Source organism: Epinephelus moara, chromosome 12 (assembly GCF_006386435.1).
Source record: "Epinephelus moara isolate mb chromosome 12, YSFRI_EMoa_1.0, whole genome shotgun sequence".
NCBI lineage: Eukaryota > Metazoa > Chordata > Actinopteri > Perciformes > Serranidae > Epinephelus > Epinephelus moara.
The window spans coordinates 4,134,608-4,152,186 of record NC_065517.1 but is presented as its reverse complement, the minus strand read 5'-3'; the positions used below and the strand labels follow the sequence as shown (position 1 = coordinate 4,152,186).

The window sequence follows — 17,579 nt, the reverse complement described above, 5'->3', positions numbered from 1 at the left end:
TGTCATTCTCCTCCCATGTTTTCCCAGCATCTTCTCCAGATTTGGAGAAATTGTCAATAAAAGCTCTTTCCATGGTTAAAAGAAGCGTGCACCACTAGTTTTCAGTCAGTTTCTGCTTTGTACAAAAATGTCAAAGTGTCAAGAAAGTGGTGTGGTGAACAAGAGCTAACAGTGCTGTATGTCTTAAATATACATTCTACTCTGGCCAGGACAATTAAATATTACAAAACTAAGTATTCAAATCTCCCAAAGGCCAAATACCTGCCTCGACATCACCAAATGACATGTGGACAGAAGTGCAACATGCCTCAGAGTTTAAGGCTGCAGAGAGCCAAGCCGCAGCAGAAGCAGAATGTATTTACAGTTCAGAAACAGTTCTGTTTTTTTTTTTATACATTTGCAAACCTGTCTGAAAGCATGTTTTCACTTTGTCATTATTAGTAAGTGTAGATTGATGGGTGAAATGGCAATTTTATTCATCAAAAAATCAAACCTACAACACAATAAATTGCAAAAAGTGAAGAGGTCTGAACACTTTCTGAAGCCACTGTAGGTAAACCTGAATCACTACACAAAAGCCATGGAACATTATTAGAGCATATTGAGTTGCACATAGGGCTGGGTGGTATGACCTAAAATTCATATCACGGTATAAATCGAATCCCTTCACGGTAACGGTATATATCGTGGTATAAATTTAAGTGTAAAAGTTATAATAGAAGTGTTTCTGAATGGGTTTTGTAGTCCCTTAGCAAAGCTAAATTGATAAAAAAACAACAACAACAACAACAAAAGCAAAGATATAATGTATTTTTTAGAGCATTTATTGTGCAGAATGCAGATCTCAAAACTCAAAATTAAAACCCAGTACTCTATGGTGCAAAATGTCCCCTGGGATCTATATCAAAAGGTAATTTCCTTCTTTTAGCAAAATCCTAAATGACTGAGTTGTGTTTTTTCCACCTGGACCTTTATGCTCTGCCATTTCTCCTCTAATCATCACGCTGTAACCTGTGACAGGCTGCTATGATACCACAACTATCACACATTCACATATGGAGTTTTTTGTGGAGCCCCTAGCGTCACATAGGTTTACATTACCAAAGGTTTATGACAAACTCTCTTGCCGAAAACCAACTCCCGTGTGCGCACGGCGAGAGAGGAGAGGGAGAGACGCTGTGCTGCTGCCAGAGGAGACACTGAATGAGTTCCCTCTGAGCGGTAAGTCGCTAAAAGAGTCTGAGAAGTCCGGGGCTGTTCATAAGACATTAACTCACTCACTCACAAGTTCTCCAGCAACACATGTTGCACGTGCTACGCTAAATCACGGACGTGAACCAGCTCCTCTTGCTCCGCTGTCTCTGTGCTCGCAGCCATTTTCACACTGAGGCAGGTGCAATGACGTCATCGACGATAGGACAGTAGAGCGCAAATCTCTACCGTGGGCCAAATTTATATCATTTCTACTGTCTACCGCATATACCGTGCAGCCCTAGTTGCACAATTTTTATAATGAATACAATCTCCCAGTCTGACAATTACATTCTGATCACAGCTACAACAGCTGGTGTCTGACATTTTAAATATGTAACAATACTCACTGCATTTCTATTCCCCCTATGTGGAAGTTTTAAAAGTCATATATCTGAGTTTGCATCAGCACGTATTGGGAATATCTCTGTCTTGATGCATGAAGACAGAGCAGGGACTCTGCTATCTGCGATGCCATCAAGAGATAAACCCTAACCTGGAGGCTGATGACGTGAAAAAATGTTTCAGATGCTGCAGACCTAAACTGATTACTGTAGTGCTGTAATAATGCACCTGTAACCTGTAAAAACAATTACTTTGTACTGTGACAACAGCCACTCAAAGTCATTATGACTGAAGCACCTTCAAAATGACTTTGATGTCACGTCTCTTATTTGTAAAACTGACAGACAATGAATATTATCTATATTTTTAAAGAACTTCAATAGTTTTCAAGAGTTTTACTTTAACTATTTACTTAACCCTTCCAAGAAATGTGCACACACACACAGATTTTCATTTCAACCAAGCCATGACGTCAGAAAAACTATTTCACCAAAAAATGGATGTGCTTGCATTTGAATGCCAAGCGATACATCAAACTAGCCTGTTTTTCCCATCCGAAACTGAGCGAAAGACATGCGGCGTATGTGACCAATGCGCTCTGTGACACCTCAACATGAGTGAGCGGTGAAACATGAGCATGACAACCCCGTCAGGTCAGGGGTGGCTGGAAGGACGGGGTTGAGAAAGGGGGAGGAGAGGAAGAATAACTCTGGAGCCTGAGGAGCTCAGAATAGCAGAGTAGTGAGGGGAACCCAGATGAAGTCATTAGTCTGGCTCCCACAGCTGTCAAGAGCCTGTCAGGACTTAAAGAGGCTGGATGGAAACACCAAGGCTTAATAAGAGATCAAGTGTGGAAAAGAATGGGAAGTAAATAGAGAATAGAGTTTAATGCTATATTGTAGTTTAAGTGTAAACCCAAGTGTGCTTTCTGCTGTTCCTGTCTGAAGGAATTTAGCCTAGGCTCCGTGTGTGTGCACATGAGAGTGTGTGTGTGTACCAATGCAGAGCGTTGACAGGCAGGTGAGACATCTAGGGCAGACTGTGCGGACACAAGCAGGGTCTTGTGTCTCACTTCAAAATAAAAGCTGACAGCTGGACCAAGCTGCACCATGAGCCAGTGGAACTAAGTCACAAAAATGCTTCTGCCGTTCCATGAAAATGTAGCTGCTGTTCTTAATCAAAGAGACGCCAGAATAACTGAATTAAAGCACATTAGCAATGCAGCAGTGCAGCCTGGTAGGAATTAACTGGAAGAGAGGAGTAAAAGGTAATGCTCGCAACCAAGTAAGGGATAAAGGAGCAGTGTATTAAGTAGTAGGAACCCTCCTAATTACTCATCTTTACCTCATCCTCTCGTCTGTCTAAAATAGTGATGCAAGGATTTTGAAATTCTGGGCTGATACCGATACTCATGTTTAAAATAACAGTCTGGCCAGTACTGATGATTAAAATAACACTTTGGTCGATACTGATGTTTAAAATAACATATTGGCTTATGGCAGTTATGTTTAAAAATAACAATTTGGCCGATAGCTGACATCGATGGGCTGATGGCCGATACTAATGTCGGGCCCATAGCCCATACCAGTGTTTAAAATACAATTTGGCCTATAGCCAATACTGATGTCTAAAATAACAATTTGGCCGATAGAAAATCCAAATGTTAAAATTACTATTTGTGTGTGTGTGTGTGCGCGCGCGCATACGCACATCTGCGTGAAACTCCGCCGTGCGCGATACAGAGAGCAGAGGAGAATTGTAAACGGCGGTGCGCTGCTGCTAGTTTCATATAGGAGAAACACTGCTCTTTGGTTTGAGTTCTTCTGGGTCATCGTGTTCTTCTTCAGCAATGTGTACAGTTGCTTCGCTTTCAGGACTCTTTCCGGCAGCCATTCTCGCCTCTAAACTTTTCTCTATGCTCTCACTCTCGCTGGCTCTAGCACGTCTGTGGTGTGCAACGGTGAAATGGGTCCCCGCTGAAACACTTTCCCGCCGCGCATGTTCCGGACGTTGTTTGGGCTAGTCACGGGTATTGCAGTATATGAAAAATTTATATCATAACGAAAATAAATACCGGTTTTCGGAACAAACCGGTATACCGCACAGCCCTAGCCGTGTTTAAAAATGTATATAAATAACAATTTGGCCGATAGCCGTAACCCATGTTTAAAATAACAATTTGGCCAATAGCCAATACAAAGGTTTAAAATAACAATTTGGCCTATAGCCAATACAGATGTTTACAATAACAATTTGGCCGATAGCCGATACGTATGTTTATTACTCATCTGTTTATGTGTCTACATGTTACTGTATGTTATAGTATGTGTGCAAGGCAAGCTGTTCAAAGAGATTGTCCCTGGTGAGATTAATAAAGTTGTCTAAATCTGAATATGAAAAACAAATTGGCCGATAGCCGATACTGATGTTAAATATAATAATTTTGGCAGGTAGTCGATATCGATGTTTAAAATGACAATTGGACCAATAGCTGACACTGATGTTTAAAATAACAATTGGGCAGATAGTCGATACCTTTGTTTTTATATTGTTATTTTGTTTTTGATGTTATTCATTCTCCATTTTGTGCTAGGGAAGTTAAGAAATCTGCACTATAAAAATTAATTGAATTGTTTTAAAGTAATTAGGTCCTTCATTACACTACCTTTGAATGAGCATGAATTCAAACAAATTTATGTAACAACCTTTAATATAAGCTTTTACATAAAAAAAACATTTAAAAGAAAAATAACTGCTTGAAAGTCTTTTTACTATACTATGTCATTATTTCCTCTCTAAAAAATCATGAACAGATTTCTCCTTCAAACAGTTACATTTATTCAAATTTCTTGCCAAAAGCAACATTTTACAATTGATCACATCATGAATACATTATAGTTTACTTCTGCACAATGCTAATTTTTACTGAATAGAGCTTGAACGCAAACATGTCCCAAACAAAGGACCACAGGCTGGATTCGAACCCGGGCCGCTGCAGCAACAGCCTTGTACATGGGGTGCCTGCTCTAACCACTAAGCCACCGACGCCGCCAGACATGTTTTCTACTGCCCCTGCAATGACGGGACAGTGTTAGTTTTGAGCTCTGCTTTTTAGCCTACCCAAAACTGATGTGACATAACAGAAAAACATCGGCCACTGCCACTGATGAATGTCATTATATTTGCTGATAGGCCGATGGCAGTCAACAAGGAGAATATGAGCAGATGCAATCCATGCATCCTTACCTCCTTTCTCATTTCTTTACCTCATCCTCTGATTAGTCTAAAATGTATTACATCTTCATTGCTGTGCTTTAATCATGCAGAAATGAACTTTCAGAAAAACTTTTAGGAAAAGGAAAAGGAAAGCCAAGGACATTTTTCATCAACATTTTGAATCTGCTAAAGCAAGAAGGAAAGATGTCAAAATTGAACCATAGAATTTACGAGTATAAACGGTCTTTGGCTGACTAAAAGCTCACTTTTTCTGACTGGCCCTGAACTTTAAATCAAGAGGGTGCATGAAATCAGGTGACCCTGAATCCTAAATAATCACTGCCACTTCATCCGACAGGTCAAACTGTCTAGACCTCCAAATTTGATGAAGTGATATATCCCTCTTATATTTACAATGAACCTGCAGCTTTGAGGGGTTATTTGTGTCAGTAAGGATAGCTACACCCCACAGGTCCTCACGAAGAAGAATTATTTAGTGCATTTAACCTTTAAATAACCAAAAGAGTCGACCAAAAACCAACAACTGTACTAATTCCCAGGGCAAGCGGTTTGGAATAGCGCAGGTGATGACGAAGCGCTTCTTCTGCCTTCTTTCATGTTAGGTTCATGATTATGGGGTGTGAGAGACAAAGAGACCTTGGGCGACAGGCGGCTACACAGCACAAGGCAAGGCATCCTGCATCCCTTTAATTAAAGCTAATAGGCAGTAATTACCAGGCATCAGTCAAGAGATGCTTAATAATCACATTACCCCTAATAATAATAATAATAACATTAACAACAACAGGCAGAGCTGTCCCTGCTGGGTACTCACGTGTTAGACATGGCTTTAGGACACATACTCTTTGACGTGTTTGTGGTTGTCAGGAGAGATTTTGGACAGATCTGACCCGCTCTGGGTGCTTTTTCACAGCTGGGCTGTTAAATATACCAATTTGACGGTGCTGGCTTAAGGCTACAGCAGCGAGGCTCATGGTAAATTAGGTGAACGCAGCAAGTCAACCTGACATTTTATCATTCCATCAGCCCAGGTGTCCAACATAATCATCAGATTGACAACTAAGTAAGAAAAGATAGAATCAGGGAAATTCATTCCCTCTATTCAATAACTTCAAAATAGCACAAGATGCTCCAATGTGTTTATACATATTAAAAGGTGTATGATCTGCTTTAGACTGTCACCGCAGTTAATGGAGACAGTCTTTCCAGGAAGAGTAAAGCAACTGACTTCTTCACCTAAAATTTACATCAGTGACATTGTGTCTGTACACAAAACAATAAAAAAAAAACACAAGACAACAGTTAATCTACTTATGGCGGTAAACTCACTTCAATATAGTTTGGATACTTTTTAATGGCTGACATAAATCATTTAATAGCAAACCTACACGTCATGATAACTGGCTTATTGTAACAGGCAGGTGAGATATTAATATTCTAATAAGGACAAAAAGTTGTATGAGGCAGACTTAGATTTTACAAGAGGCTGATTGCCTTGGGACAATACATATCATCCACTACTTTACCATTCAAATCTGAAACATTATTGCACCCTTTCAGTGTAACTATATCCATTAAGGGCTGAAGGAAAACATATTAAGGAATTTTGACATCCGGCTTCTCTGCTTCCAACCAGAGCACTTGGACAGACACACTGACGCTCATCGACGGAGACGCATGGACCCAAACCGCACACAACTCCAAAACCTTTATGTTCTCACTACTTCTGAACACATTAACGCACACTGCCACTCGAACTCACCGAGCTCTTTGTCTAAGGGAGTCACCGAAGTCCGAAGAAAATGTACCAACAGAGCAACAGACAACCCCCGTGTGGAGAGCAGCCAGTGTTCGTAGTAACCTACCGTGTTTTGTGTCTCCCGGTGCTTTGCGCTCGTTATCGCCGGTGGGATCTGCAGCACGCGGCGCTTCGTCACCACCAAGACGAATAAAACAATCCTTCGCTTTCAGTCAAAATATCCGCAAGCGCTGTTAAACAAACTCTACACCCCGAGAAGGAAACAACAAGTCTTGGGGAGAGCGCGCTGTTTCTCTTGGGAGTGTGTCCTGCCAGAATGACAAACAGCCACACACACACACACACACACACACACACACACACACACACACACACACACGGCTCCCTGCTCTCCGGAGGGACGGAGGCAGGAGGCGGTGGGCTGGGACTGCACCGTAGAGCACTGATAGGACAGTCTCACCGTCTGCGTTAACCCGCTCACTGCCGCACCGCCGGCACGCGCCAAGATAACACTCCTGCGCGTTATCACAACATTTTGGGAAAACTTAACAAATGGTGCCCGAGGCAACAGGCAGCACGAAACAAAGCTATAGCTAGAGTAAGGGAAACACTGGACTCTTAACAATTCAATGAACAATATAGTAGGGGAGAGTGGGGGCGGTTGGGACATTTTTGAATTAACCATCTACTTTGACAATAGTAAAAATAATATGATTCCTGAACGGATAGGCCTACCAACATGTTCTCATCCCAGCTCTTCAAATATCACAGTTCGGTCTGTGGACTTTCACGTCTACATATGATGGGCTAGGTATCCTCCCATTCTGGGATGCGTGTCCACCTGTTACTGTATATGCCTTGTGTCTTTGAAATACAGTTCATAGGAAATGTACAGTTTCTTCACATTAGATGCAAACAGTGTTTTTCAAAATAAAAATAAAGCATGGGCAAAACACTGATTTTCTTGTGCAGCAAAAGCACATGGTTAGGTTTGGGCAATAAAAGCCAGAATGGACCCACCCATTGCCCCTACCTCCCACTGTATGGGGACTTTCAAACTGACCCACTGGCACTATCATACTGCTGCAAAAGGTGTCGGTGTTTGATGCCGAAATCAGGTGCACAAATACGCACACAAACACATAACCATATTCATCTGCTGCAGAGCCGTGTATACAGCTCTGGTCCACTGGCAATGGGAAAGCAGTCTATAGCCAATTTCTGGGGGGTATCCCCGTGTTTAAAAGAACCATTTACACACGCTAACTCTGGTAAAAAGGGGTATCACTTGCTAAAAAGGCACTGTCCTGACTGTCCACCTGTCCCAACCCACCCCGCTCTGCATTCCACTGGAAAGAATAGCTAAAACATAAAGGTCAATACAACAACTTTTCTTCTTTATTTATTTATTTTGAATAAGTTTGACCCTTTAATCAATGCTCTCTTGGTTCAACATCATGTCCTAGATGAAACGAAGTGACGAAGTTAGCTAGTCTCAAGATAACATCATTTTACCAGCCAGTTATCACACACTAAAGAGAGTTTAGGTAGCCTACAGCATTAATCATATGACATTTATTTTATAAATGAAACAACCAAAGTTGGCTTCAACAACCCTGATCACAGAGATAGCAAACAGCCTTTAATTATCTGAAATTCTACCACATAATTCCTTAATAAGGCCACACCCGTTCTTAACACATCAGTATCCTTAAATTACAGATTACTGTTCGGGCGTCTTGGCTGCTCTTCTAGGTTTACTTTAATAACTGCTTTAAAAGTCTCTCTTTACTCTCTACCTCCCCACCCAAGGAAACAACAGCCCTGAGGTTTCATTCAGACCTCAGAGGGGGTGCAACTGTACAAATCAACACATCCTTAACTTATTATTTTTATTTTAGAATATACAACTAACTCCCTTTTCCAGGTTGAGGACACAGCTCATGTCAAATGGCAGTTTTTCAGAAAATCAGTTCAACCTACTAACAAAACCTAGGCATATAACTAAAGGCATTACTTAATGCAATTAATGCAGGGCATGTGAATCATGATAAATGTGATCAGATAACTGATCTGTATCATAAACTGTAGTTTAGAGTAAAGTGACTTCTGTTTTGTCTTTGATTACAGGATTGTGAAAGGGATCATTTATGTAACAGAGTCTACATGACACATACAGTGTCTGCAAAGCCAGGGAACAATGCCTGTTTTTATATAGGACTGTGTGTCAAACACAAATTGTAAGCTTATGCTGGGCACAATGCAGAAATCATATTTAACTTAATCAGAGTATGCCATCTCAATCTTTTAGTTTCAGCTGTGGTCCCTGATTTGCGAAAACAAAGACCTCATCTTTACAGACTGAGAACTCTCCTGGAGATGCATGTCCTCACAAACAACTGATTCTTCTCAGCAGGGGAGGAGGTTTATCACAGGGAATGCTGGGAAAGCTGAGGGTCGTACCTGGCTTTAATTTCAGCTGTCCACCAGGATTAGGACACAGTTCATATAGCAAGCTGTAATCATCTGCAGTAGTGAGGCGCTCTCTCACAGCTGGCCCCGGGGCCAGGCAAAGCCTCAGCCATTTAGTTCTTTGTAGTTGTCTCTAATAATAATAACCTGGTACTAATAAGTTGTATGGAGTTCATCGTATTATATTGTGCTTTGCTTTTGTCTGACAAGAATTTAAAGGGACGGTTCACCCCAAAATCAAAAATAAATATTTTTCCTTCTACCTGTAGTGCTGTTTATCAGTATAGATTGTTTTGGAGTGAGTTGCTGAGTGTTAAAGATATCGGCCATAGAGATGTCTGCCTTCCCTCCAATATAATGGAACTAGATGGTCTTGGCTTGTGGTGTTTAAAGCGCCAAAAAATACATCTGGAAAACTCAACAGCAATGTGTCTTTCCAGAAATCATGACACGGATACTCAAGATAATCCACAGACCTTGTTGTGAGCAGTTTCATGTAGGAACTATTTTCTGTCTACTGAAGCACACCCACCAACCCTATCATCGCACCAGACAAGCCCCCTGGAATAGCACCAAGCCAATCTTATTGATACCCCTTTTCCACCAAATTAACTCTGGTTCTTGAACTGCTTCCGCTCATGATATCTGGAACCTAGGTGCTATCTAGTGAACCAGCCAGAGTTTCCACTAGTTTTGAGCGGAAACATTGTGATCAAGGATTTGTCATCAGTGGAAGCGTTGCACAGTGCACAAGTAATCAATAGTAGCAAAATCTTGGATCACACTAATAAACTGTGAACTTTTGCAGTTATATTGGAATTACAGTTGTTTGTTTTTACCCAAAAAAATAAGCATGGACCAACTATTAAAATGAGACCACTGTGCGCTCTTTGACAATTTCTTGCTTGACTTGACATTGCTGACTTCTCCATTCACTCTTTCCAAACTGTAGAATTAGACACGCTCACTGATGACATCATGGTTCGCACTTCAGGTCAAGGAAAAACTGCTCCTTTTCGGTTCCAGCTTAAAACCAACTTTTCGGGCTCTGGAACATTGTAGTTTTGTACGAAATGCTCTCAGTGGTTCAAATTTAGATGCAGGAACTGGAACAGAGCCGGATCCATATTGGTAGAAAAAGGGTAATAATTGCCAAAAGTGGAATTACACCATCTGGGTCCCTCACATGATGCCATGGGGCCCATAAGACTTTTTCCCACAGACTTACATTGTGGGAGAGATGTCTGTAAATCAGTTGATACATTTTTTGAGCGTCACAATCCCTGTGAAAACACTACTTTCACTATTAGGGTTTGATCCATTCGGTTCAGTAACATTTTGAAAATCTAGAAGAGCCATACAATTAAATAATTTTGCCCCTAGTCAATCTAGCTTGATTTGGGGGTGAACGTTAAATTCAATTCTCAATATGTCAGTTACAATGTAATCTGTGGTGTTTCCACAGTATTCATGCAAAACTGATTGGCATTTATTGCAGTTGGTGTTATTCTAATTCTGGATTTATATTACTACCATTATCCAAGAATCTACAACACACCAAAGTAGCCTGCCTTCAGACCGCAGCCTCTGAGAAACATCTTAGTATGATTATTTTCAGGACCCAAACATACTTCAGAACATGCTGCTGAGCTCAGGGCCCTGTGGGTGCTGCCTGTGAATTATTACACAGTCCATCACCGGCCCACTGATGGTGGTCATGTGGCCGGTCAGCTCAGGACAATGATGCCTTCCTCTGAAACAACACAAAGGAATTTCGACACTAACACTACTGTCCAGCGTCCTACCTCCACCAAGATGAACACTAAGCTGATATGTGGTGTTAAAAAGCATTATAGAAGCCGAGTTTGGGTTCAGCTAGCCAGAGCCAAGGCCTGCCCGCATGGAGCTAAAGAAGGAACCACATCAAAGCCTGCACTGTACCAGGAAGGACGGAGGCCCTGGTGAAAGCCCAGCGCCCCCTGGGATGATTGCACACAACTCATCAAAGTGACAGGTTTAGCGGACAACAAAAAAAACGAGGGAGGAACAGTTAAAGAGGGAGGGAGAGAAGGATAGAGGACGACGAGATGTTTTGAAACCATTTAAGGTTTTGGCATGACATGTCAAAAATAATCTTTAATGTGTCTTTAAACTTGCTTTGGAATCATTTTTCCAAAGCTAATTCCAAATTTGGGGGTTAGAATAACTTTCATTCCCTTTCATTGTGGATTTGTTAACTGAAGCAAATGTGGCACACAAGGCAGACATGCAACCCAAACAGCAAATTGTTGTTTTCTCTTTATGCCCAAGATCAAGAGAGAGGCATAAAACCTCAAACAGCTGCAGAAAAGGAGAAAACAGGGAAGGGAAAAAAATCTCTCCACAAAAGGCGTCCTTCGTCCCGAAGTTCAAACATGATCCAACTGTGTGATTTGAAAGCACATTAACAATGATCTAACAGCAGACCGGTCAGATGCTGGATTGTAATATGCTCCGACGTACATGCGCAGGAAGGCAGCAGGTAATCCTAGATGCCCTCAGAGCATAGCAGCTACCCCTGCATATGATAATGTCTGGTAAACCAGACAGAGAAGGCAGGCAATAAAAGAAAAAGTGAAGAAGTTAAAGGGGGCATTAAAAAGGTGGAATTAAGTTAGTGTCTGTGGATAACTGAATGAACAAAGACAAAGAGAAAAAGGTGTGACTGTAATTGACTGCGTGAATGAAAGAGTGAGGAAGAAAGCACAACAGGCGCTCTCAGGCAGCGCTGCTCACATTGCTCCCTGGCTTCTGTACGTCTGAGATGCGGAAACCAGGGAAACTTTATCCCTTCGACACCTTGGCGGTGAGGACGGACATCTCCCACCCGATTAGCACTGAGCCCCCTGACGTCTTCCCACAAGGGGGGCTGCAGAATGGCTGAAACCCCAATGAGAACCAAGATACCCTTGTTCAAATTTAGGAATAGGAGGCCCTGTAAGTTCAACTTCTTTTCTGCCATTTTGCTGTATACTGTAAATCCCATGAAAAAACACATAAAGTGTATGAGGAAAGCTTGAGTTAGCACTCACGAGGAACCATATGTCTCACACATGTTTTAGTTTGTTGTTGTTTTCTTTGTAATGCTTCCAAGTAAAGCAGCCACTGAGGGCCTATTTGTAGCTGTGTCTGTATGTGTACATACTGTATGATGTGAGGTGCTTTAGATAAAGATGTTACACAGAGTGAGACTTCTCATCGATAACTGTCTTTAAGTTATGACTTCAACATTAGGAGGGCCTGTGGTTGGTTTGGGGTCTATCGTCACAACCCATGGTTGAGTTTCGGCAACCATCACTATCACTATGTTAATTCATGTCCTGATACTTGTCAAGGAAAATGCTCCATGTCCTTGAAACAAAGAGTCAACCCAGTCACCTGAAGAAAACATTGACATTGTATATTTTTGCAAACCACAAACATGTCACACGTGCATGTTTCATATGTATCATTTCAGTGTTTCTAAAGTCATGTATGTATGAGCTGACTTTGCGGCTGTACACATGCCACGTTTTTTTGTGCCCCCAGATTAATTGGTTTTAATGTAAATGCACGGCAGGCATGCTCAAATGCCAGAGCGTCACTTGTGTTCCCAAGCACCTATTTTTCAGGGCGCAATGGCTGTGCCCTGAGATAAACAGAGTTCAACTTCTGGAAGACAGCAGCGCGCACTGCATGTCATGAGATGATGACCAACCAATCACAGCCAGCAGGCTTTCCCTTCTTCTGTAAATATTACTCTGTGATAAATATGGAGAAGAAGTTATGCATTTTAGTTCAGGGCTGCCAGAGCTTTACATCTGTCCAATGGACAACAGGCCTACACACAAACAGCGCCTGGAAGACGATCAGCTCTGCCCTCAGGATTTCAGGTAAATAGGCTATGAGATGCTTGTTAAGGAGATAAGTGGCAACCTCAGATGCAATCTGCCACTGGGCTCTTGAAAGGTGGCAAAGGAAAGGCAAAGGAGTAGCACCCAGCACCTGACCTCGCATTTTCCTGGTGGTTGAAGATGCTGCTTGTGTATGGCTCCTTAGTCATCAGGAGGTGGAGGGGATAGTGGATGGTGTGTCACCAAGGTTATAACCTGCCAAGGTGCAGACCACTGTTTGACACCAACAAAACACAAAACCACAATCTGTTGCTGTGTTTCCAACAATGTTTTAGCTATAACAAACTTGGGTGTTTTTTAGCAACCCGTCATTGTTTTCCACTGGGGATAGTGCCAAAAAAGCAACTGTTTTTACCGCAACATCCTTGTGTTTCCAGCCAGGTTTAAGCCACCAAAGCCAGGTATTTTAAGCCAAAACATGACCTTTTCCTATCAAAAAAAGAAATGGTTTTTGTGCCTCGACCTTACCATGTTAACCACAATGTTGTTGAACGTTTAGTTTTAACGTATCTGCTACATATTAACGTACAAATGTAACGTATCCTTGGTTTGCAGAAACATAAAATACCAAATTTTTTTCTATTAGTTGTGATCTATAAAAACAGAACTGATGAGAAAAGCTTTGACCCATGCTTAAAAACATTTTGGAGATGGGAAATTGGTGACAGAGATGGGAAATTGGTGACGCAGATGGTGAGGTGGAATCCTGATTGTAGAAACTGTGGAATATTTTTTGGCGCACACCATTTTTGGCTTTTGTCTGTACTTACATTCTAAGTATGGATTCTACGCATTGTTTTATAGACCCCTGGTCAGATGAGCATGTAATCTTTGCAACACTCAGTTCATTCCAATGGAAATATATGCTATCAGTGGATCAGCTCACCTGGGTGAGGTCAATCTGTGCACAGTTTTTAGTGATGTGAATTTGCATTGTTGACCAAGAGAACGCCATCTTGACAACACTGTTTGGAGAGCAGAGCACAAGAAATGGAGGAGGCTACCATAGCTCTGTTACACCATTCACTTTTATGTAACCCTCCTGTTGAGTAGGACAGAAGTCAATGTACAAATACATCTTTTGAACGACTTGTTAGAAACTGGGCTAACAATGCATGGGGGGCTTTTTCTCCCTCTTCAATAACTATAGTTCAATGAAATCATGTACAGTCCTGATAAGAAAATTCCAGGGAGAGTAAACAGCCCAGTACAGACAAAAGAGAGAAGAAGGTAAGGAGCTGTTATGACTGACTAGCACTAACATATTCCTGGCAAAATTAGCCTGTTAGCAGTTAGCTCGCCAGCTATAGTAGTGTGCCAACTAGTCCTATGAGTAGTTACTATGTCACAAAGCTTTTGGAGCCACATATTTCACACAAGTGGATACATTTGACTGTGCCACTTTAAGATGCCTCCCCAAGCAAATCCAGTGATTGCACTGACTCCACTGTAATGAACTGATTTCAGTTCTAACTTTTGCTTCTAAATAAGTTTCTTCTGCTGATAGGCTTTCATAATACAGCTGTCATTACAGTAAAGGTTTGTGATAAAAACAATGAAAAAAAAGAGTTACAGTACGACAAACAGTGGACCTACGCTCTGAATTATCCTCTGTAGATATGGAGGACAGGAGCAGAACAAATAAGTGGAGCAGCCATGCTGTGGTTGAGCAAAGACATGCTGAGTCCAGATGACTTATCTGTCTGTTTCTTATCATTTCTTTTCATACAGAACACAGAGATACAAGAAAATGACAGACACAAGGGTGAGGGGAAAAAAAGTGAAAGCGGTTGGCTGGAACTATAAGTGACTGGCCGAGCGGTTTAGTTGCACTTCTAGTCAACATTCTTCTCTGAGGTGTTGACTGGCAGCTCAAAGGTGTGAATGACATCACATGCACATGTCTTTGATTCACAATGGTTGGCAGGTGCAAAACCCAAAGGCAAGGATACTTGCTGATTTGAGGATGATGAAATGATTTTAATGTGCTATGATTTGAAAATTAGAGAGAATAAACCAAAGTGGAGCCAAAATGCTGTCCCTTACGTCACTTTGCCAGTTAACACAGAACAGACAGAGCTGAAATAGTTGGATTAAAAATAAAACAACCAAAACATTTCTCCTACCTTTGGTGTGGAGCCCTTATTATCAGAATCATTCGATGCACTGAGAGAAAACCCCCACTTACCCTCTCTTTCACCAAAATATTGTGATCACAGCTAACCCAAAATACAAACTGTTCTGCAAGTGACAAGTTGACTGAAATGCTAAAACACTGACTGCGTAAGACATTCACATACACAATTCTTGTCTCTAGTAAAAAAGTGTGTAACTCTGTGCTCAAGTCTTCTTATTTTCAATTATCAAAGAGTCATTAGATAAATCTGAGGGATCATGAGACAATTAAAAGAATGTGTTACAGGCCTAGCAGCTCTGTTAAGCTGTACTTTGAGCTAAATGCTAATGCTAGCATGCTAACAGGCTCACAATAACAATGCCAACATGCTGATGTTTAGCAGGTATAATGCTTACCCATTAACATTAGCTGCTCTGTTTTAACAGTGTTTGGCTGTCAGAAGATGCAGTGACTTAAACCAACGGTGAGTAGCCGCTAGGCTAATTTATGCAGTGTAAACATGCTTAAGCTAATAAAGGGTGACTAGCAAAAACATTTTACATGTCTATGAACCTTGACAGTTATTACTGAGCGGAATTTGATACTTTTGTTAAATGACCTTGCCATTAATCGATGCTTTATGGCTGTTGGGAGAAGTTTGCCTTCAGGGCTTTAAGCCACATAGCCCTGGAATTTTCTGAAAAAGATAATGGTTTGGGTTAAAATTAAAACATTTCTTCCAGAAAGGACTTTTTGGCAGAAAGCCCTGATGGTTAACATGTTCCCTGTGCAGTGTAATGTGCGTTAGTGGAGACAGCATAAAGTAAACTTTACTGCAGTTAAGTGGTTACAATTACATTATTTATGTGTTGTTTTTATCTTCTATGGTCAAAGCCAAGAATAAAGGGTCTGGCAGCCTCTTATGTAATCAATTATGTTAAATGGGCAGATGATATCATCTCATATAGATTTCAGGCTCCTGAATCACATATTGACATCGCATCATCGGAGTCTTTGTAATATCGGCAAATATAGTATCATTGTCCAAATAATGAATATAATATCATATCATGATGAAACACCAATTGTAGCTGAGGTTGATGGGGATATCATCACTTTGTCAAAAACCAAAGCACTGGACAAATTAAAATTTTGACCTGATGATGACACTAGATGAAAAGTTCAGGGATTACCATGTTTTTACAATTTATCCTGAAGTTGACATGAATGTGAGGACCAAATTTCATGATAATCCATCCAATAATTGTTTGGAAATTTCACTTTAAGTCACAAAAGAGAACCTCGGAGCACTACAAAATAGCAGGGTTTCCCAAACATTCGTTGTGTGTCCCACCACGATATTAACACCTGCCATCATGTTTCAATTTTCTGTCTTTGGAGCTGGAACATTCACTAGAGTTTCTGTTAGAATATAATCGTTCGGTTATGTATTGCTCCACACTCTCGGAGTACAGAGTGTACTGTGGGCACAGACAGAGCAGCAGAACGTCAGGCTCATTATCGGTTATTTGCGCTAGGGCAAAAAGTTTGCTTTCACTTGCCTCTGCAGCAGCTGCTCCTCTCATCCATTGATCTGATCTGATCAGCTCTGATCGTATCGGGTCAACTGATCAGCTATCCACACCGCCACTCAAAACTCTACAAACTGCTGCAGAGGAAGAAATTAACTCATGAAGAGTTCTTCCTGCACTGTGCTCAAAGACTCAAAAAAAAACCTCTGAATTTAGAGAGGGGGTACAGACTGATACACACACACACACACACACACACACACACACACACACACATACACACACACACACACACACACACACACACATACACACTTATTTCAGAAAAAATATCTATGGTTGTTAATGGTGACAGATGTGACTTGTGTAGTTTTTGTTACATATTTTTATACTTTTTTTATACTTTTACTTCAACAGTTTAAAAAAAACTGCAACTTTCTTGACTTGCAAAGTTATCTTAAATTAACAAACATAATATGTGTAATTCATGGCACAATTCAAACAGGATCAAATAATGACTTGTCTATCACTGTTAACTACAGTACATATTTGTTTTTTCTGAAATAAGATCCTATAGTGGTCCACTGGAACAGAAGGGCCTTTGCCTCTCTATTAGGCTGGCTTTGCTTTATATCACTGAACCAAACAACCCTGGCATAATGCTGCCCCTGTATGTGATTTCAGATTTTAGCATGCCTGTGTTCAAGAAGAAAAGAGCTGTGACGTGAAACACATCAGTGTTTGCAGCTAGTGTCATTTAACACAGATATCAATTTGGCTTTGTTTCTATCTTCACTGCCAGCTTAATAGCATTCCCAGTTCATACGTTTTAGATAGAACAGCCGGGCAGAAAAATGGCACAATACTTCCACCTTGAACAGGCTCTGTAAAGGGACATTAGACTGTCTCTGGAAAATTCTCCCCTTTGGCTAAGT

The 17,579-nt window shown here is 41.0% G+C and overlaps 1 protein-coding gene across 3 annotated transcripts in view; it reads right to left on the bottom strand.

The window, feature by feature from the left end:
• The window catches only part of disp1 (dispatched homolog 1 (Drosophila)), a 154,224-nt gene that overhangs the window by 56,007 nt on the left and 80,638 nt on the right, over positions 1 to 17,579 (bottom strand). The window contains exon 1 of one of the 3 annotated variants that reach the window (XM_050058050.1): positions 6,699 to 6,965. The exons of the other annotated variants lie outside the window; for them this stretch is intronic. The gene's annotated coding sequence lies outside the window, so the exon portion shown is untranslated. Of the gene's footprint in view, positions 1 to 6,698; positions 6,966 to 17,579 lie in introns of those variants that run through there. 3 annotated transcript variants of the gene reach the window in all.